Below are 27741 nucleotides of genomic sequence, written 5' to 3'. Positions count from 1 at the left end.
TCAACTGCGACGAGCCCTACACGCCCGGCCACGCCTGCCCACGACTCTTCTACCTGGAGGTTGCAGACTACATTCTGGAGGACGCCATCGCCGCCGACCTTGCCGCCCCAGCTGTCGCGAAGGTGTTTGACGCTGGTTGTTCACCTCGAGGAGTTCAGCAAGCGCTTCCCCACCTTACAGCTCAAGGACGAGTTGTTTGTGCAGGCGGGGAGAAGTGTTATGACTGGCATAGGGGCTTAGCCCAGTGGGTTATGGCCCAAGTATCTTAATTAGGGGCTTAGCCAAATTATCTTATCATATTAGGATCGTTTGCTTAGGAGTCAAGTAAACCTCTCTATATAAGGAGATGAGATGTATCAATCTAATCAAGCAAGAAGCAATCAATATTTGCTCGGCTTCCCTTAGGGAGCCGGGAGACCTAAACCCTAGCCACCTCCTACTTTTGCCGCCGCTGCTCCCGTCGCAAGGACGGCGCCACGCCGCCGGCCGCCGCGCACAAGCCCTCGCCCTTCCCCCTCCTTCCGGTACAACCTACGCCCTAGATCCGGTAGGGCCCTAGCTCCTACCAATAACCTATATTGTAAAAAAACTGCATACAATGTTCAGTAAGAACCCCTTCACGTACCGCCACATGCTCTTGTCCAAATCATGTACGTGTATCGACCCTGACATTGATGATAGAATGTAATTGTAAAATTGGTTAGAAGAGGTCAGATTAAACATTAACACGCCAATTTGTGCTTGGAAGTCAAGCTCACGAATAAATTACAGTGGATATACAATACGCCAATACCAACTAATTCTTGACTCAAATTGACGCTAACATCAATGATGGAATGCAATTGTAAAACTGGTAGTAGAAGAAGTCAGATTAAGTATTAACACACCAATTTGTGCTTGGAAGTCAGACCCATGAATAAATTACAGTGCATATGCAATTCACCAATACCAGCTAATCCTTGACCCATTCCCTCAAAAAAAAAAACTAATCCTTGACCCAAATTTTGTTTTCATCATGATCACCAGAGCAGATCTAATGAAACGGAACCAGTGCTTTCTTTCACAAGAAACTAGTGCTTTATCTGGCAGACCAAAGCTTAAGCCTCTGGTTTCCATACCAATTTCTTAAGAACACCATGCAGCTACTCAGTCGCTCAAGCTGGAATAGATTTCCCATACCTTTCTTTGGTTTGGTTATTGTGCTACTGGTCTCCTTGGCTTCTCACACCAGCTCTAGCACGGAGCAGGAGAAGAGCTCGCTTCTCCAGTTCCTCGCTGGGCTCTCGCGGGACGGTGGCCTCACGGTGTCGTGGCGGCACAACACCGATTACTGCACATGGAAAGGGATCACCTGCAACCAAGAAAGGAAGGTCACCGATGTTTTGCTGGCTTCTCAAGGCCTTGAGGGGTTCATCTCGCCGTTCCTTGGCAACCTCACTGGCCTCTTGCACCTCAACCTGTCGCGCAACTCGCTGTCCGGTGGCTTGCCATTGAAATTGGTGTCATCCAGCAGCATCCTTGTTATTGATGTCAGCTTCAACCGCCTGACAGGAGGCCTGAGTGAGCTGCCATCTTCAACCCCTCCACGGCCTCTGCAGGTACTGAACATCTCAAGCAACTTGTTTACAGGAAGGTTTCCCATCTACTATATGGGAGGTGATGAAGAGCCTGGTCTCACTCAATGCCAGCACCAACAGTTTTACTGGACAGATACCAACTACCCCCTGTGTTAGTGCGCCATCTTTTGCTGTGCTTGAACTCAGTTTTAACCAATTAAGTGGAAACATCCCTCAGGGGCTCAGTAATTGCTCCGTGCTGAAATTGCTCAGCGTTGGCTACAACAATCTCAGTGGATATCTTCCAGATGAGCTTTTCAATGTTAACTCGTTAGAGCACCTCTCTTTACATAGCAATTGGTTAGAAGGAGATCTCAATGGCATCAGCAAGCTCACAAATCTGGTCACCCTTGATCTTGGGGGGAAATTCATCGGCAATATTCCAGAGTCTATAGGTGATCTGAAGAGATTGGAGGAGCTGCATTTGGACCACAACAACATGTCAGGGGAGCTGCCAACAGCTCTAAGCAACTGCACAAATCTTGTAACAATTGACCTCAAGAGCAACCACTTCAGTGGAAAACTTACCAAGGTCAACTTCATAAGCCTGCCCAAACTAAAAAAAATAGATCTTCTTTTCAACGACTTCACCGGCACAATTCCAGAAAGCATATACTCCTGCAGCAAGTTGACTGCACTAAGGCTATCTTACAATCATTTTAATGTTCAACTGTCAGAAAAAATAGGCGATCTGAAGTCCCTCTCATTCTTATCACTTGCTCATTGCTCTCTTACAAATATCACAAGAACACTTCAGATCCTTAGGAGTTCTAGGAGCCTCACCATCCTTTATATTGGGTTCAACTTCCTGCATGAGATCATGCCAGAGGATGACAGCATTGATGGCTTTGAGAATCTCCAGGTTCTTTCCGTGAATGATTGTTCATTGTCTGGAACAATACCTGACTGGTTATCAAAGCTCGCTAATTTGGGGATGCTATTTTTGCAAAACAACCAACTAACTGGATCAATACCTGACTGGGTCAACAACCTACACTTGCTCTTCCATCTAGATATATCAAACAACAGCCTTACAGGGGAAATTCCGAGGGCCTTAATGGAGATGCCAATGCTAGAATCAGATAAGACTGCACCAAAGGTCTTCTTTGAGCTGCCTGTTTGGAACAAGAACACATTTATGCAATACCTCATGCTCAGTGCTTTTCCTAAGGTGCTTAATCTAGCCATCAATAATTTCACTGGTGTGATTCCGGAGGAGATCGGTCAGTTAAAAGGACTCGTCGCACTCAATTTAAGCTCAAATGAGTTATCTGGAGAGATCCCTCAAGCAATCTGCAACCTCAGGAACCTGCAGGTGCTCGACTTATCTGTTAACCATCTTACTGGTGTAATTCCAGCTGCACTAAACAATCTGAACTTCCTTTCTGAGTTTGACATTTCTAATAATGACCTAGAAGGCCCTATTCCAACTGGGGGCCAGCTTAGCACGTTTCCGGATTCGAGCTTTGGTGGAAACTCAAAACTGTGTGGTCCTATGACTCGAAGCCGCTGTGGCTCAGCAGGAGCAGGTCAAATCTCCGTTTCCTACAGAAAACAGTTCAGATGTAAGGTCATCTTCGCAATCTCTTTTGGTGTTTTCTTTGGAGTCGGAGTGCTATATGATCAGATGGTTTTAGCTAGATATTTTGGCTAAACCATGGCAATTGTTATCACTGCCATGAACTGTGACACAATCTAAATTGGTTCTCAATTCAGATGAATAAGTCAGTGTCTCCAGCTTCAGCAAAATCAACATCCCTGGCAAGCCTGGCATCTCTAGTTATTGACGTTCAATCTGTACTCCATGTAAATGAAATAATTAGTGAGTGAGAAAGGTCAACAGTGTGTAACTATTTGTTCAGTATTACTAAGATACATATTCGAGGAGTGATAGAGTGCTTTTCCCGGGCTCAGGGTTGGATACATAACACGCAAGACCGACACTGACGCCGGAACCATACAACCATTGGCAATTTGCAGTTTAGTAAACTAGTTAGCATGAAGTTGAGATTTAACCAATTAAGCAGACTGTGCGTTAATAGATTGTAATTAATCATAGGCAAAACAAGATGGAACCCTAAAGCTCGATGGAGTTGCATCTAACTCCAACCCAATCCAGGATCAAACAACATGCGCTGAGAGGAAAATTCAGAAATGTCCACGAAATTATCAAACGGAGATGCTAGATAGCACTAGTGCACTACAATGGCGCACGAGTTAGACAGCTGCTCCATGATTTCTACGGGAGATTATTTCGATTCATTTACCTCGAAATTCGGGAGCAGACCAGCAAGCAAGGGTCACGGGATGCGCCGGTCGGGCCTGCGTCGAACACCTGCGTGCTTGGTCTCCGGCCACCGCACGCGGACGCAGTGGCGGATCCACCACCGGGGAGAGCCAGGAGGCCGTCCCGGGTCTCCAGCGGCGGAATATCAACCCCCGCAGCCCCGCCTACCTATCCTCCGGTGGCGAGCAGATTTCATGGCGGCGGCGAGCAGTTTTCATGGCGGCGGCGTTACTTGCTGTCTCGCGAAGCGCTATGTGAGGCAAGGGCTGTTTTTTTTTTTTTCCTTTTTTGATTGATGAGACAAGGCAAGGGCTGGTGAGGGAGAGAAAGGAGTCTGGGCTGGGCTGCAGCTTCTGGGCCCAAATGGACACGCTGCCGGACACCAAACATCGATCCAGTACTCAACATTACTAATTCTCAAAAAAAAAAGTACTCAACATTACTGTGTCTGATTTCTCAAAAAAAAATTACTGTGTCTCAAAAAATACTGTCTCAAAAAAAAGTACTCAGCATCTACTATCTACTATCTACTACCACTATAAAAGGGAGAGAAGGGCAAATCCAAACAATCAGATCCATCCATCTACAAGATCTAATGGCTCGTAATCCTTTGATGTTTAACGCTGCAAGCCACGGGTTAATCAACTAAACCATCCATCGCTAACCCACCCCGCCGTTCGCAAAAAGAAACCGCTGCGCAGTGTGCGCACCACGCCCGCACGACTTCCACCCGCTCGCCCCGCCAAAAGAAAAAAAAGACTTCCGTCTGCTCCTCCTCATCCATGCCCGCACACCAGCCGTTTCCCACAGCACGGGCGGTCCGCCCATCCTCCCGCCGCCTCCCGCCGTTCGCTGCCCGCATCCTCCTCCTCTCAGCTTGGCCTCCCCCGTCCTCCCGTCGTTCGCTAGCCGCCCTCCCGCCATACGCCGCCCACGCCATATGCCGTTCGCTAGAGATGCGGGCGGGCGGTTGGGCTGGCGAGCGGTGGCAGGTTCGTCGCGTGACAGGTCGCCTGGGATGCTAGCCGATGGATGCGGGTCAAGCCGACTCGGGCGGCGGCGCATCTTCGAGAGAGGAGAGGGGAAAAGAAGGAGAGTCCTGGCGGCGGCTGAGGAGGTGCTCGCCGGCGAGCGGGCTCCGACGGCCGCCTGGCGCGCGGGGTTGGATGGGGGCGCTTCCCGGTAGCCGCGACCGTCCTCGCGACACCAACTAGCCGAAAGCATCGCCGCTCCCCGCCGCCCGCCGACGCGACGTCGCCTGCCCCTCCTACCCACGCGACAATGTCGCTCCTTGGCTCCTCCCCGCGCGACACCGCCTTCCCCAAGAGCGCCCACCCCGTTGTCCTCCTACTCCTCAGTGCCTCCTTCTCGCCCGCCCGTAACGCCTTGCCTTGCAGCGGTGTAACGCCCCAAGACCGGAGCTTCAGATGTCTTCCAGGGTTTCCGAGATTCGTTGTGTGATTTGTTTCGTCTGTTGCATTCATCTTTGCATCATGTGCATTGCATCATGTCATCATGCCATCATCTCATAAATCTTTGCACCTCAACTCACTAAATAAATTGCATGGATCTTCGGTCCATTTAAATCGAGGGAACTCACATGGTGGTTTCTCTTTATAACCTATCCTCCCGATAGTAGGGAGCTATATTCAATATTTCTTTAATTTGATATTCACCATAACACACGTGCAAAAATAATCCTCATGCCTTTTTCCTTCTCAACTCTTGGTCTCTAACTTTGTCATATATCTTTTCTTCATTTTCCGGAGCTCCACCTAAATTCTCAACATTTTTGGGCACTTCGAAAAACCTGCCCTAGTTCAAACCTTTTGAATTAAATTCAAATGAATTTGAATTTAATCTTTCAAACTTGACCTTTTTCTATTTTCCCGGACCGTGCACATTTTTCTGAGTCCGTGAAAATTATCCCCGTGCCCAAATTCTTCCTCTAACCTTCTCTTCTCTCTTTTCCCTTCTCTTATTTCTTTGTTTTTTTGTAAAGAGAAGGAGATGGGAGAGAGAGAGAAGAGCCGGATGGGCCTCCCAGCCCAGCTGCAACCTGCCCAGCTCGCTCACTATCCCCGCGGCCCATCTGCACCTAGGCTACCCGCACCAGTGGCCCAAGGCCCAGCCGCCCCACCAGCTTCTCTAACCCTAGGACCGACCAACCTCACCTCGTCCTCTCCCTCGCTCTCCTCGATCTCTCTCTCGCGCCGCCAGGGAGCCCGACTCCCTCATCTCCCTCGATCCCACTCCTCTCCCTCTCATCCTCCCATGCTCGATCCAGTTCTTTCCCTCTCCTCGATCTCCCTCTCGATTCCCAGGACCGCGCCATCCCCATCCCCCTCTGCTTGAGGAGCCCTCACCCTCTCCCCTCGCGTGTGAGTTCGACCCCGAGCGCCGGAGATGCTCTCCTCTTCCCTGCAGCCTCTCTCTCGGGCCATGGCGCTCGCGCCCCATCTCGCTCCAGGGAGAGGAACTCCTAAGCGTGTCTCCTCCACCAGCAGCCTGCAACGCCAGAGGGGAGTAGAGCTCCTCCCGGTCCCCATGGTGACTGCTTCCCCTACCCCGAGCTTCTCTGCAGCCAGCGTCCAAGTCCCGCGCCCCATGACTTCGCTGCACCTCGCGCTGCTGCTCTGCCTCGCCTCCCTCCGTCCATGCCCAAGCTTCACCCGCGATTCGTAGGCGTCCTCCCCTGCCGTCATTGCCGATTGAGAACCACGGCTGCAGCTTGTCCTCTGCCGCTGGTTTCGTGCACCTCCGCTGCCGGTTGCATGGACGCCAATGTCCCCTTCATTTTGCCAAGACGCGACAACCAGGAACGCCCAAGGACGCCTTCATGGATTTTGCCAAGTGCGACCACCGCTGAACAAAGGGTTTTTGCCTTGCTCATTTTGGATACACCAAGTTCCTCTTCAAAACGTACGACTACTCGGTGTTGCGTCAAGTACCCCGATGGCCGGAGCCCTCGGGTCCGTCAAGTTCGTCTACGAACCGAGAACAACTACCGTCTCCGAAGAACCGTGTAGCGGAACCGTCAAGTTCGACTATGACTCGTGTACGACTACGCGGGATTCCTTGGATGCCAAGTTCAACGATGCATCAAGTTCCTCGCCATGACCCCGAACATCTACGGAAACTCGCGCAACGATAAACATGTACCACTACCGTCGCCGAGATCGCGAGAACCTCTACCGTCGACCCTAGAGCATGAGAGAACAACTACTTCGACTACCGTCACGAGAACGCCTACTTCCCTCTACGAACTTGATCCGTTCCGATAAGGCACGCTTCGAAAGGTATAACCATCGACACGACCGTTCGTGGACCGAATGCATGTTATGTGATATGAGATGATCGCGTTTGCACGTCGCCCCTCTTTTTGCCTTGCCAACGACATGTGGGAACTCGGTATCCGAGATCACCCCACCATCCTGGCTTGTCACGTTCCGCACACTTCCCCTTTGCGTCAGTATCTCAATCGAGTACCGGAACCGGAACGCTGCCATGGCACCGTTTTCGTTATCGTTGCCGTGGCACCCCTTTACTTTGCACCACGGTGACAAATGCTTCATAATGCTCTTGTAAACTTTTAATAAAATTTCTTAAACTTGCACATGTCATTCGCATCATGATAATAACATTTAAATGTTTAAACATTGTTGTTGCACCAAATTGATAATTGCATATGGGGATTTACCGGATTTGTTGCTTGTTATTTCCGGCCTCATTTAAACTTGCCTAAATGTTTAGTTTACTTATGCTTCACCTCTTGCCATGCTAACAACATTTAATATTGTTGAGTAGCTAAACGGGAGAGAACTAAATAAGTCATGTGGTGTTTCGTCAATATGCAACTCGTTGCATATTAAGCTCCATTTAATTTGTAGGATTGTTTGTGCATTTGCCATGCCATGCCTCATTTAAACCGGACATGCATCATACCTGGTTGTGCATCATGCCATGCTTATGTGATGGTTGTTTACTTTGTTGTTTGCTTCTTTCCGGGTTGCTTCTCGCGTTTAGCTTCGGTTTCGTTCTGGAGTTGTGAGGATTCGTTCGACTACGTCCGTTTGTCTTCTTCATGGACTCGTTCTTCTTCCTTGCGGGATTTCAGGCAAGATGACCATACCCTCGAAATCACTTCTATCTTTGCTTGCTTAGTTGCTCGCTCTTTTGCTATGCCTATGCTGCGATACCTACCACTTGCTTATCATGCCTCCCATATTGTTGAACCAAGCCTCTAACCCACCTTGCCCTAGCAAACCGTTGTTTGGCTATGTTACCGCTTTGCTCAGCCCCTCTTATAGCGTTGTTAGTTGCAGGTGAAGATCGAAGTTTGTTCCTTGTTGGAACATGGAGATGTTGTTCCTTGTTGGAACATGTTTACTTGTTGGGATATCACAATATATCTTATTTAATTAATGCATCTATATACTTGGTAAAGGGTGGAAGGCTCGGCCTTATGCCTGGTGTTTTGTTCCACTCTTGCCGCCCTAGTTTCCGTCATATCGGTGTTATGTTCCCGGATTTTGCGTCCCTTAAGCGGTTGGGCTATAATGGGAACCCCTTGACAGTTCGCTTTGAATAAAACTCCTCCAGCAAGGCCCAACCTTGGTCTTACCATTCACCACCTAGCCTCTTTTTCCCTTGGGTTAGGCCAGCCCAAGGGTCATCTTTATTTTTAAACCCCCCCGGGCCAGTGCTTGTCTAAGTGTTGGTCCGAACTGAGTAGACTGCGGGGCCACCTCGGGGAAACTTGAGGGCTGGTTTTACTCGTAGGATGTCTCATCCGGTGTTGCCCTAAGAACGAGATATGTGCAGCTCCCATCAGGATGTCGGCGCATCGGGCGGCTTTGCTGGACTTGTTTTACCATTGTCGAGGATGTCTTGAGGAACCGGGATACCGAGTCTGATCGGAATGTCTTGGGAGGAGGTCTATTCCTTCGTTGACCGTGAGAGCTTGTGATGGGCTAAGTTGGGACACCCCTGCAGGGATTTGAACTTTCGAAAGCCGTGCCCGCGGTTATGGGCAGATGGGAATTTGTTAACGTCCGGTTGTAGAAAACCTGAAGTTGACCTTAATTAAAATGAATCAACCGCGTGTGTAACCATGATGGTCTCTTTCCGGCGGAGTCCGGGAAGTGAACATGGTTGTTGGAGTTATGCTTGACGTAGGTTGTTTTAGGATCACTTCTTGATCATACTTTTATCGACCGTGCTTTGCCTTCTCTTCTCGCTCTCATTTGCGTATGTTAGCCACCTTTTATGCTAGTCGCTTGCTGCAGCTCCACCTCTTACCTTTACCTTACCCATAAGCTTAAATAGTCTTGATCGCGAGGGTGCGAGATTGCTGAGTCCCCGTGGCTCACAGATACTTCCAAAACCAGCTTGCAGGTGCCGAGGAGTCCGTGCAGATGACGCAACCCAGCTCAGGAGGAGCTCGTTGAAGATCTTGTCCTTCGTGTTGTTTCGTTCTAGTTGATCAGTAGTGAAGCCCGGTTGGGGTCGATCGGGGACCTTTGTCGCATTTGGGGTTCTTCTTTTATTTTGGTTCCGTAGTCGGACCTTGATTGTATTTGAATGATGTAATGCTTTATTCATGTTTTGTGTGAAGTGGCGTGTAAGCCAACTATGTATCTTTTTCCCTTATGTATTACATGGGTTGTGTGAAGATTACCTCACTTGCGACATTGCTTTCAATGCGGTTATGCCTCTAAGTCGTGCTTCGACATGTGGGAGATATAGCCGCATCGAGGGCGTTATAAGCGGCGCCTGACACACGCACGGCCCACACTGGAGCACGCCGCCCCTCGCTGCCCGGTTTTCTTCTTTTCCGTCGCACTGTGCGAAATCTGCCCCATGCTCGGTCTGGATCTACATAAGCGGTTGAGAGAGAGAGAGAGAGAGAGCACAACTAAGACGCACACTGTGGATTGTGGAAGAGGTACGTAGGACAGCACCCCTCTGTTTTCTTCCTTTTGGGTCTACTTTCTCTCACACACATGTGTATTTGTACTGATTCCCTGCAGGAAGAGGACATGTTGTTGGATCCGAGCACCTGTCAGAGGAGCATAGGCATAAGGAGGCATCCAGGAGACAAGTTTTTTTTAATTCGTATTCTATGTCTGCATGATGATATTAGTTAACTGGTAATAGTAAGTCACTGCCATACATCACTGATGAAACAGTTGTTTTTTCCCATTTAGCAAAGAAATTATGATCTGTTCCTCTACCAATAATTGTAAATTAGTCATGACACCCAGTCTAGCACCTGTCATGTTGTTTGATTTGTCTCTCTATATATATGTTCTCATGAGTGGTCATAGTTTTACATGACGATTTCCAGAATACGAATACACTGAAAGTTAATTTGATTTTCATAAATGTGTCCAATTTTGGTTGTATAAATTAATTTTTAATTTGGCATCCCATTCCATGCCAAGAATCAAATGACAAGCTGAATTTGTTCCTATGTAACGGGGTTCAGTAGCTTCCCTCTCCTGAATTATTCTTGTTGTAATTTCATGATTATGCAATTATCAATCTTCTCTTACTCATTTCACGTGTCCATAGTTAGCCAGGCAACTGAAGGTGGGTCATGTATTTTAGCACAGGTTCGATGTGGCAGTTGTTAACTTATCCCATTCCATGCCAAGAATCAAATGACAAGCTGAATTTGTTCCTATGTAACGGGGTTCAGTAGCTTCCCTCTCCTGAATTATTCTTGTTGTAATTTCATGGTTATGCAATTATCAATCTTCTCTTACTCATTTCACGTGTCCATAGTTAGCCAGGCAACTGAAGGTGGGTCATGTATTTTAGCACAGGTTCAATGTGGCGGTTGTTAACTTATTCCAACTGTGAAGAATGGTAGTTGTTGCCGGATGAATTTCTGGTCTCGCACCTCCTTATTTCTGGTCTTGCACCATGGACGGCCTGAACGGCGCTGACGTGCTTCTCCGGAGGAGGGCCATGTGATGGCCAGACCGGCATACATAGCCAGGTAAGACCAAGTGCTAGATACTGTCATGAGATAAATTTTGATGGATAGGATTTTAATAAGTTAGCGGTGTAGGTCGAGACGACCAAGAGATTGGTATGCACAATGTGTAGGCAGAATATGATACATTTACATTGACAGGTCTAGGCTCGGCTGGAGAGCTTTAGGCTTTTTATTGATTAAGCTTAACACTTCTGCTCACTCATTATTACTCTGTATTCATCAAATATTATTTATTTTGTACTATATTGTAGCATGTTCGACGAACACAAACAGAGACGGCTATGGTGCTAGCTGATAGCACTTGCTAACTTAAAAAGTTTGCATACCTTTTCTCTAATCCTATATACCTAAGAGATTGATCCCCACTACCACAATTATCTAAACATGCAGCCCGTCCACATCACCATCTTGCCACATCAGCAATTCTCATCATGTTCGTGCAATCTGCATGCAGCCGGGGGACAACCTTCCACCCAAGTTTAATTGTTTTACATTATCTTCTGACCTGTATCCATATCATATTAATTGTTCTCGCCGTTATCTTGGCCATCTGCAGCCATTTGATCTATTCTCATCCGTGTGTTTCCTCTCTCTACTCAACGCATGTGATCCCATAGTCACCGAAGCTAGCGGCTGCTTCCTCTTCCGCCTCCCATAACTGACGAATCAATCAAGCGATTTCCTCTTCCCCGGTTATTACTCCCTCAACTCTCCTCTCCCGTGGAGCTCCATCTCTCTTGATCCCCCCATCTGTCTCTCTGCATCGCTCAGGCTTCCGGCTGCCTCGTGGTGCATCCCGCCTCCGCTCTCACATCCTTCGGCCGCCCCCGTGCGCGGCGCGCCTTGTCACAGGTCAGTGTTTGCTGAGGATCTACGCGGGTCTGCCTCACCTCCGACCGGTCTCTAGGATTCTCGCGGGCTGCAATTCCCTTGCCGACAACAATTGTTTGGAGCCGTGAGCGTTTCGAGATGGTAGCCGCAATTCTGATTGGCTTTGGTCCTATTGTCGTCTCATGTCTGTTCCGTTCTGGCCAATCTAGCTCTGGCGCCCTGGGAGGCTGGTTTAGGTGGATTCCAACATGATCAGACCCGTTGTACAGGAGTTGTACATTGTTGTTCTTTTAATTTCCTCGACAGTCAAAACACTTCTCCTTCTCCAGGCAATAGGAACGAACCAACCAATACAGCAGTTTGGGTCTGTTTGACGAGGCAAGCGAGCAGGCGACTTCCTATAGTATCCTCCGGTCACCACCTCCATGCCCAAATAATGTTGTTCCTCCTACACCAAGCCAACCAGCCCTATGAAGTGTACTCTCACATGGAATTCACGGAGATTCTGTTACGCGATCTGAACTAACAGTGTTATTTGTTTTTATGGCCATGGAGGTTCTGATGCATTATCCTAAATGCATAAACATGCCATGAGGTTGTTCTTGAGCATTTAGAGTTCCTAGAAACAGTACAAGAAGATGTTTTTTTCTTCTGAATCTGCCACAAATTCAATCCACATAGCTTTCTTAAGTGCAGACCTTGCTCTTGCAGATGATTCAGTCATCGGCCGATCGCTAGGAACCACAAGCTTACAGCTTTGATCTTTGGAAGGAATGATGACATGGAGCCAAAACCCCTACCGGTACACTTTACACCGTGATACAATATGATTGTATTTGCATATGCATGCAAACTTTTGTTTTTCTTCCTATCTCATAGGCAGTTGTTGGTTGCAACTGCTGTGGATTTCTGAGTAGTTCTGTGTAGGAAAGTCATGGCTATGGAGATGCCTCGTGATCACAGCCAACATATGAAGCACATCATCGTGCTTTTTCACATGGACAGACGATCAGGTAGCATATATCTTTTTTGAATACACAGTGTTTGTTTGCTAATATATATCTTTATTTTTCTCATGCCTTTCAACAAATTACTGACGTGTTATGGGTGTTTACCAAGACATAATTTTTTTCCTTCACAAATAAGCCTTTCCACTTTACTGCCTTTGTTGCCAGTTATATCAGCATTATATTGTCTAAGGTGTCATTCCTTTCCTCTCTGAATTTGGAGCTATGCTTTGTTGACAGTTTGCAAGTTTGCAATTTACTCCACTGAACAGGTCAATGTACAATTTCTGTTCACAACAGGTTGTCATATAGGAGATGCAGCTTGAAACCATCTATTGGTATGCCTTTGCGTGGTTTCTTATAAGTATAGAGGCATCATAATTCAATATATGCACACATCTTAAATATGTTACAATTTACATACTATTTTGTTTGTGACGCACACATAATTAAATGCCTATTAATTGATTCATGGAATGATATGCCGGTGTAGCGAATAAGTAATTTCATGCACTGCATATTTCTCCTTCTTAAATCGTTGTTAATTGTTGTAATATATATTTTTTTATTTGTATACCTTTTCTTGCCTGCTGCACACTGTCCATTTTGAAGAGGTATAGAAAATTACTATTGCGCCCATCTATTTTTTGTGACCTTTCATCTATGTGATCCTTTATTCTTTTCTTGCTTCATGCATTGGTGAAATGCAACATGTTTATTCCTTCGATGTATTTTTTACACTTATTTAGTCTTAGCAAAATGTCGCAAATAGAGATCATATATACGTTGGGTTGTTGCTTATCCAAGAACAGTTTGAAGAAGTTGAGGTCGGCTTTGAGTTTTCAATGATTTTTTTCCTACCAATGCTATGGTTTAATTTTCACATTTTATAATTTCTTGGTCAACTATTGTTTCACAATCGAATTTAAGATTAGTTTGTAATCCATGAATACTTCGCAAGCAATTTAGAATTAACACAGATGGCTATAGATAGTGATCATGTCTGATGTGGCAAAGTAAATCATCCATCGTTTGTTTGTGAGACCCCAAAACCAAGATGCGATTTTCTTCCCACTGATTAGTTGGAGATGCTTTGTGCAAACTTAGTGTTTAGTGCATCTGTTTTGATGCTTTAGGGTACGTCATGCTTCAAAGCCAAAACAAGTTGTAGCCAATTTTACAATGCTTTGTGCTAATTTAGTATATCGATTCAGGTTTCTAACTAAGCATAGCTCCCTTCTATAGACAACTTAAACTTTTATAGATAGCACACAACTTTTACTTGATGAGGATAGTTCGTCATATATGGAGCCATAAAGATCAGGACGACCAAATTTTATCAAAATATAGTGCAACCGATTCCCGCAGCAACGTGCGGGGTATCATCTAGTTATATGAGTGTTTCTTACCAACTATTGAGCCTACCAGTTTTAGATCTATGTCTCACTACTAGGGAAAACCCTATACACAGAATCTTAGTAGCAGCTTGGCTCAAAAAGGAGCGCTGCTACTAATTAGCAGTAGCGCGGGTGTGGAAACCCCACTACTGACAAGTGCTTAGCAGTAGCGCGCTCGGCGTAACCCGCGCTGCTACAAATATCGACCGACAGTGCCCACCCAACTCCATTTAGCAGCAGCGCGGTGCCGCGAGCCGTGCTACTGCTATAGCTGTAGCAGTAGCGCGATTTTTCTGAGGTCGCTGCTGCTAATTTTCAAATCGGGCACACTTTTGGTCCCGGTTAGCAGTAGCGCTTGTATCGAAAGCGTGCTGCTGCTACTTTCTTAGTAGCAGCGCGTTTTACGTCCCGCGCTACTGCTAATCCGCACCCACCACCTTTTCCCCACCCGTCCTCCCCCTCCCCCTCTATTGGGGATATTACTACCAGAATGACCCGCCCAGGAGGGGCCGGGTCCTAATGGTGGGTTACATAAGAAGCCCAATATACATTCAAGATGATAGTTTATTAAACATATAGAAATCCCAAAGGCCTGGGGCCGGCTTAAGGCCTGATATTGTAAACCGTCGTATGTAAGGAAAGACTTGTAAGAAAAGGCATGTAAAGGAAGTCACCGAGCCGGACACGATTATGAGCTGGCCGGGACTCTGTAGGCCACCAGGCGTCAACCCATGTATATAAGGGGACGACCCGGTGGCGACTTAGGGCAAGAAAGAACCAAATCGATAACCAAGCCGGCGAGTTGAGCCCCTTGGAGATTGAAACTTCAGCAATACCAATCCCAACTAGACGTAGGCTTTTACCTTCATCGTAAGGGGCCGAACTAGTATAAAAACTCTCTCGTGTGTCCTTTGTCCCGATTAACCCCTTTAAGCTTCCTAGTGCGATGGCCCTACGACTAAGTCCTTGTTCTAGGACATCTGTCGTGTCAACTCCACGACAGTTGGCGCCCACCGTGGGGCCAGCGCACGGTGGATTTGAGTTCTTGAAGGGAAACTTCGAAGGGCTCAAGGGATATGCTGTAGGCCGGATGACCAAGAGTCGTCGCGGCAAGCTCTACATCGACGACGAAGGCTGGGGCCCCGAGGCCGGCTCAATTGAGTATGGGTACCGGCTCCCCTTCGGTGGAATTCACGTCTTCATCGGCCGGATCGGCGAGTCAGGCCCTGAGCCGGACGTCCACACCAACCTCATCAAAACGGCTCAGCGTGCCAGGACCACCCGTGTTCAATCGGTCGTGAAACATGCCTTCGTAGGCTGCATCCATGGCAGTGAATACTCCGAAGGATCGATGGAAGGCGGGGAGACAGCCATCTGCTCTGATACTGCATCATCAACAGGTGAGATGGACTCATTGTACCAGCTGCAAGACGGCATGCTCGGGAGCTGTTCCGATGGCAGCAGTATTCCGGACCCCCTTGAGCCGCCGAATTGTGCCGGAGTCTTCATGGCGGGGACGCAGCCCGGGCAGAATTCTACCGCATCGGCAGCAGCAGCTACCGGGTCGACAGCAGCCGGGTCAGGAGACCCCGCGCGCCTCCGGCTCAGATTCTAATGGACCTCATGGATCGGCTGACGACTCTGTTAACCGCTGCGGTAGAGCCGGCGGATAAAGCCCAGCACAACACAGAAGTGGCATGCGTGCGGGAGGAGATGGTGCAAACTAAAGAAAATCTAGCCGCGGAGGAAACCTGGATGGCAGCAGAACGAGCAGCTCTGGACGCTCGTGCTCAGCAACTTCAAGAAGAAATTTTCCGGCTCTCGGTGGATCTTAACGCATCAAACGAGGTCATGAGGAGGAGGCATCAGAAAACTCAGTCGCGTCTGCCTCTAACGCTGGATCTGAGGAACCTGTTCCATACACCCGGGGCTGGGGGAGGCACCCACTGGAGGCAAACCGGGTCACAACACCCGGTGCAACAGGTCAGCCACGCGCCATGGAGCCACCTCGTGTAAATACAGCTCCTCCTCGTTATGTGTCAACACCTTCGGGTCACTTCTCCAACCCCCTGGAAAACCTCATCGCAGCATCGGCTCGTTTGGCGGCTCTCCCAATGGAAGGCTACTCGCCAGCAGCAATTGAAACCCGGAGGGTGAGAGAACTACTTCAGACAGCTCTGGCCCAGCAGGATGCATACTCCTACAGTCGAGACAGGATTCATTCAACTCCTCGCCCAAGCTGGAGCCCGAGTTATAGTTGTAGGGGAACGTAGCAATTTCAAAAAATTTCCTACGCACACACAAGATCATTGTGATGCATAGCAACGAGAGGGGAGAGTGTTGTCTACGTACCCTCGTAGACCGAAAGCGGAAGCGTTAGCACAACGCGGTTGATGTAGTCGTACGTCTTCACGGCCCGACCGATCAAGCACCGAAACTACGGCACCTCCGAGTTCTAGCACACATCAGCTCGATGACGATCCCCGGACTCCGATCCAGCAGAATGTCGGGGAAGAGTTCCCTCAGCACGATGGTGTGGTGACGATCTTGATGTTCTACTGTCGCAGGGCTTCGCCTAAGCACCACTACAATATTATCGAGGACTATGGTGGAGGGGGGCACCGCACACGGCTAAGAGATCAATGATCAACTGTTGTCTCTCTGGGGTGCCCCCCTGCCCCCGTATATAAAGGAGCAAGGGAGGGAGGTGGCCGGCCTAGGGGGAGGGTACGCCAAGGGGGGAGTCCTACTCCCGCCGGGAGTAGGACTCCTCCTTCCCTTGTTGGAGTAGGAGAGAAGGAAAGAGTAGGAGAGGAACAAGGAAAAGTGGGCTGCACCCCTTGTCCAATTCGGACCAGAGGGGGGGCACGCGCCTCCTTCCTTTTGGCCTCTCTCCTCTATTCCCGTATGGCCCAATAAGGCCCATATACGCCCCGGCGAATTCCCGTAACTCTCCGGTACTTCGAAAAATACCCGAATCACTTGGAACCTTTCCGATGTCCGAATATAGTCGTCCAATATATCGATCTTTACATCTCGACCATTTCGAGACTTCTCATCATGTCCCCGATCTCATCCGGGACTCCGAACTCCTTCGGTACATCAAAACTCATAAACTCGTAATATAACTGTCATCGAAACCTTAAGCGTGCGGACCCTACGGGTTCGAGAACTATGTAGACATGACCGAGACACGTCTCCGGTCAATAACCAATAGCGGAACCTGGATGCTCATATTGGCTCCCACATATTCTATGAAGATCTTTATCGGTCAGACCGCATAACAACATACGTTGTTCCCTTTGTCATCGGTATGTTACTTGCCCGAGATTCGATCGTCGGTATCTCAATACCTAGTTCAATCTTGTTACTGGCAAGTCTCGTTTACTCGTTCCGTAATACATCATCCCGCAACTAACTTATTAGTTGCAATGCTTTGTAACATCCCAAATTTTCAATTTGGAATGTTATACATTAGATTTTGTAACATCCCAAATTTTCAATTTGGAATGTTATACATTAGATCATCATTGCATATCATATTTCTTTTGCATTTTCGTTGATCCTAGAAATTCTACGCAACTCAATGACCCATGAGAGAGTTGGGGATTTTGTTATTTTCATATTTGAGTTCTCTCAAATTTTCGAGAATAGGATCATTTGATTTTATTTATTTTATCATCAATTATTCTACTATACAAAAATATGAGAGAGGGAATTAAAATGACTTTCCCAAAATAAAGAAATATTTTTAATAATAAATCAAATAAGATTTTATTTCGGAGTTTTTTGGTGTTTTATTTGAATTAGGAAAAAGTGTGTTTTTCAAAATTGCATTTAGGTCCCAAATAAATGTTCACCTTGTGAGGCTGATTTTAGAAGCCCGTGAAAATTTATTTCGGAATTTTTGGAGTCCGTTTAGTTATTTCTTTTTCTTTTTCTTCCGAGCGGAATATTTAAAAAAACCCGCGCCCGACTGGGCCAAGGGCCCAGCCGAGCTAGCCGGCCCAGCCGCGCCGCCTCCCGCTCGAGCAGCCGCCGGACTCGGGAGGAGTCGAGCCGGAGCCGCCTCGCCGCCGCCCGACCCCCTCCCCAAGGCAGCCCCCCCCCTTCTCTTAAATACCAAGCCACCCGCGCCCTCACCTCACCCGCGCCCCGCCCCACACCGCCCCGCCGCCGCCTGCTGCTGCCGCCGCCGCTCGGCTGCCGAGCCGCCCCGCCGCCCCGCATAGGCCGCCGCCGCCGGAGCCCGCCCCCCGCCGGAATACCTCGCCGGAGGTATAGCCGCCGCCGTTCGCCGTTCGGTTTTTTTAAGAAACCGCTGGGTTTTTTTTTCAAAACCCTAGATCGGTTATTTCTCTGGTTTACTTAATTAGTGAACGTTCACCGATTCGTTCGTTTTAATGGAACGCGTTCATCGTTTAGTTTCAGATAACGAACGTTCGTTCGTTAATCTGTTCTTCGTCGTTTTTCTTTTCTCGGATTAAATCCGCGATTTTTCTGATCGCGATTCTGATCCGATTTTCATTTTAGTTTAACTTTTCGCTCGTTTATCGGAATCAGGCAATTCAAGCGCCTAGATTTCGTCTCGAAACCCTCTATCCGTTTAACCAACCTAAACAAGATTTTGCTACTATAAAAATTGCCCTAGATCCAGATTGCTAGAACGAAGTTGTTTTCTTTCGCCGTTTGATTTTCGTTGCTTCGTTCGATTCGATTCTTTTTGCCAACCGAGTTCTTAGTTGAACCTTCTTGGTTAGATCTCTTATTTGAGTTTTACCTGTGCATTAGATGAGTGCTTATTGTATGCTTGTTTGTTTGTTTGCGATAGAATATCCGGAGTGCGCCGCCTGTTACTTCGAATCGCTAGGTTTCCCGGATCATCAGCAAGGCAAGTAACACTTTGATCATACCTTTTACTACTACCCAGTTTTATTGCATTAGATCAATCCTCACACATTGCATTGATTAGGATCTAATTAAATTGTGGGATGGGAAGTAGATGAGGTAGTACCTATTACCATTATTTTATCAAACCTTTGGGAGTTACTTTCTACGTTTGCTTATTATGCCATGCTATGCTAGTAGACGTGGATTGGGATGCTAGTAGACGTGGATTGGGTGAGTGAAATCCATTGACAGATGTGAGATTGATAATTAATGGTTTATCTAAGGTGGCAACTTAAACACACATCTGGGTGGATTGAGGCACCTGGGTATTCCAGGACTTGCCTGTTTTCTTTTGGACCGCCACCCAGGCTCAAAGGGATCATAAGACTATTCATACTAGAAACTTCCGTGTGCAGCCACAAGATATTATGGGCTCTAGCATAGTTGACTAAGTTGTGCGAACTCTTACAGTGGTAGACTAGCAGATGTAGGGGATATAGGTGGTACGGTCTACCCGATGGTAAGGTGCTAGCGCTTCTGAAAAACTATGTCTCGGTCATCCGTCTTCTCAAACACCCTGTAGTGCGAGAAACCAAACGGAGGCGATCGAGTCTTGTGGGGAAAAGTGCGCAAACCTCTGCAGAGTGTAACAAACTAATCATGATTAGCTGTGTCCCTGGTTATGGACATCTTGAGTATCTAGTACCTGGATTATCATGTGAATCTCAACATGTTACTCTAAATTAATTTGGTTGGGTTATGTTTAATGATGATGCTTAATTGGGATTGAGAATGCTGTCAACCATTATCAATGTTTAACAACTACCATGATAGTTAAATAAATTCTATTCCTTTAAAGTAGGAAAAAATTGGCTTTACGCAAAACTGTAACCATAGAGCTTTCCACCAGCCAGATATGCATTTAGTATAGCTGTTCATTCCATTACTCTCTATGTGTTACCTTGCCAGCATATTCCATGTGCTGACCCGTTTTCGGGCTGCAATGTTAATGTTGCAGACTTTTCAGACGACGATTAAGGAGTTTTAGGTCGTGATTCTAAACTCAGTGATGCCGTTGGAGTTGATGGACTCACTTATCTTCCAAGCCTTCCGCTGTTATCGTTATTAGATGGCCTTAAGCCATATTTATTGTAATAAGTTCTCTTATGAGACACTCGATGTAATAAGTGTGTGATTGCTACTCTGCTATAAATCCTCCGAGTACTGTGTGGTGTCAGCATTACTGATCCAGGGATGACACCGGAGCACAGAGATCAGACCGTTTGATGTCTGGTCGCTACAGAGATGGTATCAGAGCACATGCTGACTGTAGGACACGACCACTAAGCTAAAAGACCTAAGATCACTATTCACTCTCTTCTCTTCTGACTTCTCATCTTTTCTACTCTTTAGGATGGCGGATGCAAGGAATAAGTTCACGCAACCGGATGAAGATACACCCTTTGGACGCCACTTGAAGGAAGTCACTAGATACCTGAATATAGGAGTACCAAGCTTCACGGGAACCTACAACGCCACTTTACCGGAAGAAGAGCGCTGGATGATTCAAGTTCAAGTTCCAGGAAGGACGTTCATGCCAGTCACTGAACCCATAGAGTTTTCTGTTGATGCACCAACTTGGAGTCTAGGAAAGAGCATGGCAGCTCACATAGCCATGGGACGCATTGGAGAAGTCTACCGCAAGGATCTCAAAGATACTATCTACCAGATTTGTGGGCGCCGAGATGAACACTGGGAGATGATCAACACCAGGAAGGATAGATCAATCGCAGCTTTTATCCAAGAATTAAACCAGCACATTCGACGATAGGAGAACCAGATGTGTGCCGACATGATAGATCTGAAGAAGGATAAGACTAGAATCAAGGAATTGGAGGAAGAACTCAAGGCTACACGTGAAGATTATGAAGAAGAAATTGAAGTATTGGTGGAGAAGAATGACGACCTGATCAAGAAGATTGGAATATTTATGGGAGGCCCGACACCAGTAGATGAAGACGAAGAACCCAAGGAGATTAACCCGGAAGACTACATCATCATCGACGGCACCGACTCGGAACCAGATAGTAGCGATGATGACTATGTTGATGAAGCTGGAGCAGATATTATGGAGTCAACGACCGAGGAATATTTCTAGTAGACCACCTCATCAGTAGTAGTAGTAGTCCACCATGTAAATAAAGTAGTTCGAGCACTTTTGCGATAGTTAGATCGATTGTATGCCCTTGTTTGATTGAATGAAGTGAATGGTTTGCTTTTGCCTCATGTGCATATGGGTAGTGTTTTCTCTTTAGACCCCCTCTATTCTTATATCTCATCTTTTCTAAACCCTCAGATGCCTCCGAGACGTGACCCCAGATTTGCCTTTCCACCGGAGCTCACCCAGTTGATCCAGCAGTAGAACACATTGATGCAGTTGCTAGTCCAGAATCAGAATCAGGGGAACAACAACAACAACCCACCACCACCACCACCTGTTGACCACTTAGCCCGTTTTCTTAGGCTGAATCCACCAGTGTTTTCCAGTAGCACCGAGCCGATAGTAGCAGATGATTGGCTCCGCAAGACAGCTAGGGAGTTGACCACAGCAGGATGCACAGATGCAGAGAAGGTGAAGTTTTCCGCACATCAGCTAGAAGGACCCACAGCATCATGGTGGGAGAATTTCACAGCCACTTTCCCAGTCGACATTGTCACATGGGACCAGTTTCAGCAGGCTTTCCGTACTGCCCATGTTTCAGCAGGAGCTATGGCCATGAAGAAGCGTGAGTTTCGTAACTTGCGCCAAGGAGGACGGACAGTTGGCCAGTATGTGGAGGAATTTAGTAAGTTAGCACGTTATGCCCCAGATGACGTCGCTACGGATGCAGCTAAGCAGGAGAAGTTTCTGGAAGGACTGAATGATGAATTGAGCATGCAGTTAATGGTAGCCACCTTCAACAACTACCAGGAGTTGGTAGATCGTGCTCTTATGATTGAAGGGAAGCAGCAGCAAATTGAGAATCGCAAGAGGAAGTATGGACAAGGAAAGTACAATTCAGGAGCTCCGCAGAAGCCACATTTTACCCCTAGACCGGGAGGACATTTTCAGCATACCCATGGAGGAGGTAGCTCGCACAGTCACAATGGCACCAAGAATGGAAATGGCAATGGAGGAAGCAACGGCCAGAACCGCACCAACCCCTCGACCCCAGCCAAGAAGGACCTAAGCCAAGTCACTTGCTATAAGTGTTCGAAGACCGGACATTATGCCAATGAATGTCCTGAAGGCCAAAATGGCAATGGAAGTTCTGGGAAGAAGCCGAACCCTTTCAACAGGGGACAGGTGAACCACGTTAGCGTGGAGGAGGTTGAAGCACAACCCGATGCAGTAATAGGTAAGTTTTTGGTTAAGTCATTTACTGCACTCGTTCTTTTTGATACTGGAGCATCGCATTCATACATCTCAAGGGGATTTGTGGATAAGTATAACCTACCAACCCAAGCCCTTAGGTCACCCATGTTAGTAACCTCGCCCAGAGCAGAGTATGTGGCTAGTCTATGGTGTGATCGGTTACCATTAAGGATTGGTAACTATGTTTTTCCCTCAGACCTAATAGTCTTGGAATCTCAAGGATTGGATGTGATATTAGGCATGGATTGGTTATCAAAGTATGAAGGGAATATTGAGTGTGCTAGTAAGTCAATTTTGCTTACCACACCAGAAGGGAGAAGGATCAAGTATGTATCCCGGCATGTGCTAGAGAGGACCCAAGTAAATTGCCTAACAGGAGTTGTGCAGGAGGAAGTACCAGTGGTAAGGGATTTCCCTGATGTATTTCCAGAAGATTTGCCAGGCATGGCACCGGATAGAGATATTGAGTTCTTGATTGAGCTATTTCCCGGCACTGGGCCAATATCAAAGAGACCTTATAGGATGCCAGCAAAGGATTTGGTGGAAATTAAGAAGCGGATTAAGGAGTTACTGGATAAGGGATATATTCACCCAAGTTCTTCACCTTGGGGATCGCCAGTACTTCTAGTGGAGAAGAAGGATGGATCGTTAAGGATGGTTGTTGATTATCGAGGATTGAATGAAGTAACGATCAAGAACAAGTACCCACTACCAATGATCAACGATCTGTTTGATCGATTGCAAGGAGCTAAGGTATTTTCCAGGATCGATCTGCGATCAGGATACCACCAGTTAAAGATTCGAGAACAGGATATTCCGAAGACAGCTTTTACTACCAGGTATGGGCTGTATGAGTATACCGTTATGTCATTTGGTCTGACTAACGCACCTGCCTATTTTATGAACATGATGAACAAAGTGTTTATGAAGTTTTTGGATAAGTTCGTCGTAGTGTTCATTGATGATATCCTGGTTTATTCGAAGAATGAAGAGGAGCATAAGGAGCATTTGCATTTGGTACTTGGAAAGCTCAAAGAACACCAATTATATGCCAAGTTCAGCAAATGTGAGTTTTGGTTGAAGGAAGTAGGATTCCTCAGACACGTTATATCCGGAGAAGGTATAGCAGTAGATCCCGCTAAAGTTGAAACCGTGACCAAGTGGGAAGCCCCAACAACAGTTGGAGAGATCCGGAGTTTTCTTGGACTCGCAGGATACTACCGGAGATTTATTGAGAATTTCTCAAAGATTGCGAAGCCTATGATCGAGTTGTTGAAGAAAGATACCAAGTTCATATGGACAGAGGAGTGTGAGGCTAGTTTTTAGGAGTTGAAGAAACACTTGGTTACCTCACCAGTGTTGATTTTGCCAGACCAGACCAAAGATTATGAGGTGTACTGCGACGCTTCACGTCGAGGACTTGGAGCAGTGCTTATGCAGGAAGGGAGAGTTGTTTCATATGCCTCAAGACAACTGAAGCCCCATGAGTTGAATTATGCTACGCATGATTTGGAGTTAGTAGCCGTAGTGCATGCTTTGAAAACATGGAGACATTTCCTCATTGGAAACCATTGTGAAGTGTACACGGATCATAAGAGTTTGAAGTACATTTTCACCCAGAAGGAGTTGAATCTCAGACAAAGGAGATGGCTGGAGCTTATCAAGGATTATGATATGAGATTGCATTATCACCCCGGAAAGGCTAATGTGATAGCTGACGCATTAAGCCGCAAGAGTCATGTCAATACGTTAATGACGGGAGAAATACCCAAGGAGTTAGCAGAAGAATCTTCGTGAACTATGTTTAGAAATAGTTCTGAGAAGCTATGTAGCAGCATTGGAGATTCAGTCAACTTTGATGGATAGAATCAGAGAAGCTCAGAAAGCTAACAAAGAGATTGCTGCTATAAAAGAGAAACTGAGCAAAGGAAAAGCTAAAGGATTTCGTGAGGATGAGCACGACACCCTTTGGTTTGAAGACCGTGTTTACGTGCCCAATGACCCGGAGATCAGGAAGTTGATACTGCAAGAGGCGCATGATTCACCATATTCGATTCACCCAGGAAATACCAAGATGTATCTGGATTTGAAGGATATTTTCTGGTGGACCGGAATGAAGAAGGATATAGCGGAGTATGTAGCAGTTTGTGATGTATGCCAGAGAGTAAAGGCAGAGCATCAGAAGCCAGCAGGATTGTTACAACCATTGCCGATACCCGAATGGAAGTGGGATAAGCTAGGCATGGATTTTATCATGGGATTGCCCAGGACTCGTTCAGGCTATGACTCGATTTGGGTTGTAGTTGATCGATTGACGAAAGTAGCTCATTTCATCCCAGTAAAGACCACTTACACCAGTGCTAAGTTGGCAAAGATATACATGACCAGGATCGTATGTCTGCATGGAGTTCCAAGGAGTATCGTATCAGATAGAGGAACCCAATTTACCTCAAAGTTCTGGAAGTAGTTGCATGAAACTTTGGGTACCAGGCTAGAATTCAGCACAGCTTTTCATCCACACACAGATGGACAGACCGAGAGGGTAAATCAGATTTTGGAGGATCTGAGAGCTTGTGCGCTAGATTATGGATCTAGTTGGGATGACAATTTGCCATATGCAGAGTTCTCTTACAACAACAGTTACCAAACTAGTTTGAAGATGGCCCCTTTCGAAGCCTTGTACGGAAGGAGGTGCAGGACACTGTTGTCATGGGACGAAGTTGGAGACCGTCAGTTGTTTGGTCCTGACTTGATTAAAGAGTCTCAACAGAAGGTGAAGTTGATTCGCGATAGGCTCAAGGTAGCCCAGTCCAGACAGAAGAGTTATGCGGATTCTAAACGCAAGGAGACACTTTACAAAGTTGGAGATAGAGCTTATCTTCGAGTATCCCCACTTCGGGGAACAAAACGTTTTGGAGTCAAAGGAAAGTTAGCACCACGATTTGTAGGACCATATCGAGTATTGGAATGTATGGGGGAAGTATCCTACAAGTTGGAATTTCCCGAAGGATTGTCAGGAGTACATGACGTGTTCCACGTTTCTCAGCTGAAGAAATGTCACGCAGAGATGGCTGATATACCATTGAGAGATACAGTGCCTTTGGAAACTATTCAGTTGGATAACGATTTGACCTACGAGGAGAAGCCTGTTAAGATTCTCGAGTTTGCCAACCGAGTTACTCGCAGCAAGGTTATCAAGTTTTGCAAAGTCCAGTGGAGCCACCACTCAGAGGATGAAGCCACCTGGGAGCGAGAGGAAGATTTGTTCAAGGACCACCCTCACCTATTTTCTAGCCAACCCGAATCTCGAGGGCGAGATTCATCTTAAGGGGGGTAGGTTTGTAACATCCCAAATTTTCAATTTGGAATGTTATACATTAGATCATCATTGCATATCATATTTCTTTTGCATTTTGGTTGATCCTAGAAATTCAACGCAACTCAATGACCCATGGAGAGAGTTGGGGATTTCAATATTTTCATATTTGAGTTCTCTCAAATTTTGAGAATAGGATCATTTGATTTTATTTATTTTATCATCAAGAGGGAATAAAATGACTTTCCCAAAATAAAGAAATATTGAGGATTTAATAATAAAATCAAGTAAGATTTTATTTCGGAGTTTTTCGGTGTTTTATTTGAATTAGGAAAAAAGTGCGTTTTTCAAAATTGCAGTTAGGTCCCAAATAAATGTTCACCTTGTGAGGCTTGATTTTAGAAGCCCGTGAAAATTTATTTCGGAATTTTTGGAGTCTGTTTAGTATTTCTTTTTCTTTTTCTTCCGAGCGGAATATTTTTTAAAAACCGCGCCCGACTGGGCAAAGGGCCCAGCCGAGCCAGGCCAGCCCAGCCGCCGTCGCCTCCCGCTCGAGCAGCCGCCGGACTCGGGAGGAGACCGAGCCGAAGCCGCCTCGCCGCCGCTTGACCCCCTCCCCAAGGCAGCACCCCCCTTCTCTTAAATACCAAGCCACCCCGCCGCCCTCACCTCACCACCGCCCCGCCGCCCGCCAGCCGCAGCCGCCCTGCCGCCTGCTGCTGCCGTCGCCGCACGCCGCCGCCGCCGCTGCCGAGCCGCCCCGCCGCCCCTCATAGCCGCTGCCGCCGGAGCCCCGTCCCGCCTGCCGGAATACCTCGCCGGAGGTATAGCCGCCGCTGTTCGCCGTTCGTTTTTTTAAGAAAACCGCCTCGGTTTTTTTCGAAAACCCTAGATCGGTTTATTTCTCTGGTTTACTTAATTAGTGAACGTTCACCGATTCGTTCGTTTTAACGAACGCGTTCATCGTTTAGTTTCAGATAACGAACGTTCGTTCGTTAATCTGTTCTTCGTTTTTCTTTTCTCGGATTAAATCCGCGATTTTTCTGATCGCGATTTCTGATCCGATTTTCGTTTTAGTTTAACTTTTCGCTCGTTTATCGGAATCAGGCGATTCAAGCGCCTAGAGTTTCGTCTCGAAACCCTCTATCCGTTTAACCAACCTAAACAAGATTTTGCTACTGTAAAATTCCCTAGATCCAGATTGCTAGAACGAAGTTGTTTTCTTTCGCCGTTTGATTTTCGTTGCTTCGTTCGATTTGATTTTTTGCCAACCGGAGTTCTTAAGTTGAACCTTCTGGTTAGATCTCTTATTTGAGTTTTACCTGTGCATTAGATGAGTACTTATTGTATGCTTGTTTGTTTGTTTGCGATAGAATATCCGGAGTGCGCCGCCTGTTACTTCGAATCGTCTAGGTTCCGGATCATCAGCAAGGCAAGTAACACTTTGATCATACCTTTCTACTACCCAGTTTTATTGCATTAGATCAATCCTCACACATTGCATGATTAGGATCTAATTAAATTGTGGGATGGGAAGTAGATGAGGTAGTACCTATTACCAGTTTATTATCAAACCTTTGGGAGTTACTTCTACGTTTGCTTATTATGCCATGCTATGCTAGTAGACGTGGATTGGGTGAGTGAAATCCATTGACAGATGTGAGATTGATAATTAATGGTTTATCTAAGGTGGCAACTTAAACACACATCTGGGTGGATTGAGGCACCTGGGTATTCCAGGACTTGCCTGTTTTCTTTTGGACCGCCACCCAGGCTCAAAGGGATCATAAGACTATTCATACTAGAAACTTCCGTGTGCAGCCACAAGCTATTATGGGCTCTAGCATAGTTGACTAGTTGTGCGAACTCTTACAGTGGTAGACTAGCAGATGTAGGGGATATAGGTGGTACGGTCTACCCGATCGTAAGGTGCTTAGCGCTTCTGAAAAAATATGTTCTCGTCATCCGTCCTTTCT

General features: G+C 46.8%; 1 pseudogene; it reads left to right on the top strand.

The window, feature by feature from the left end:
* Positions 1–702: 702 nt before the first annotated feature.
* On the top strand, positions 703–3409 carry LOC125515749 (annotated as a pseudogene).
* Positions 3410–27741: the final 24332 nt, after the last annotated feature.

Source organism: Triticum urartu, chromosome 6, assembly GCF_003073215.2.
Source record: "Triticum urartu cultivar G1812 chromosome 6, Tu2.1, whole genome shotgun sequence".
Lineage (NCBI taxonomy): Eukaryota > Viridiplantae > Streptophyta > Magnoliopsida > Poales > Poaceae > Triticum > Triticum urartu.
The sequence above is the reverse complement of the archived record's forward strand: the minus strand, read 5'-3'. Positions and strand labels throughout refer to the sequence as shown.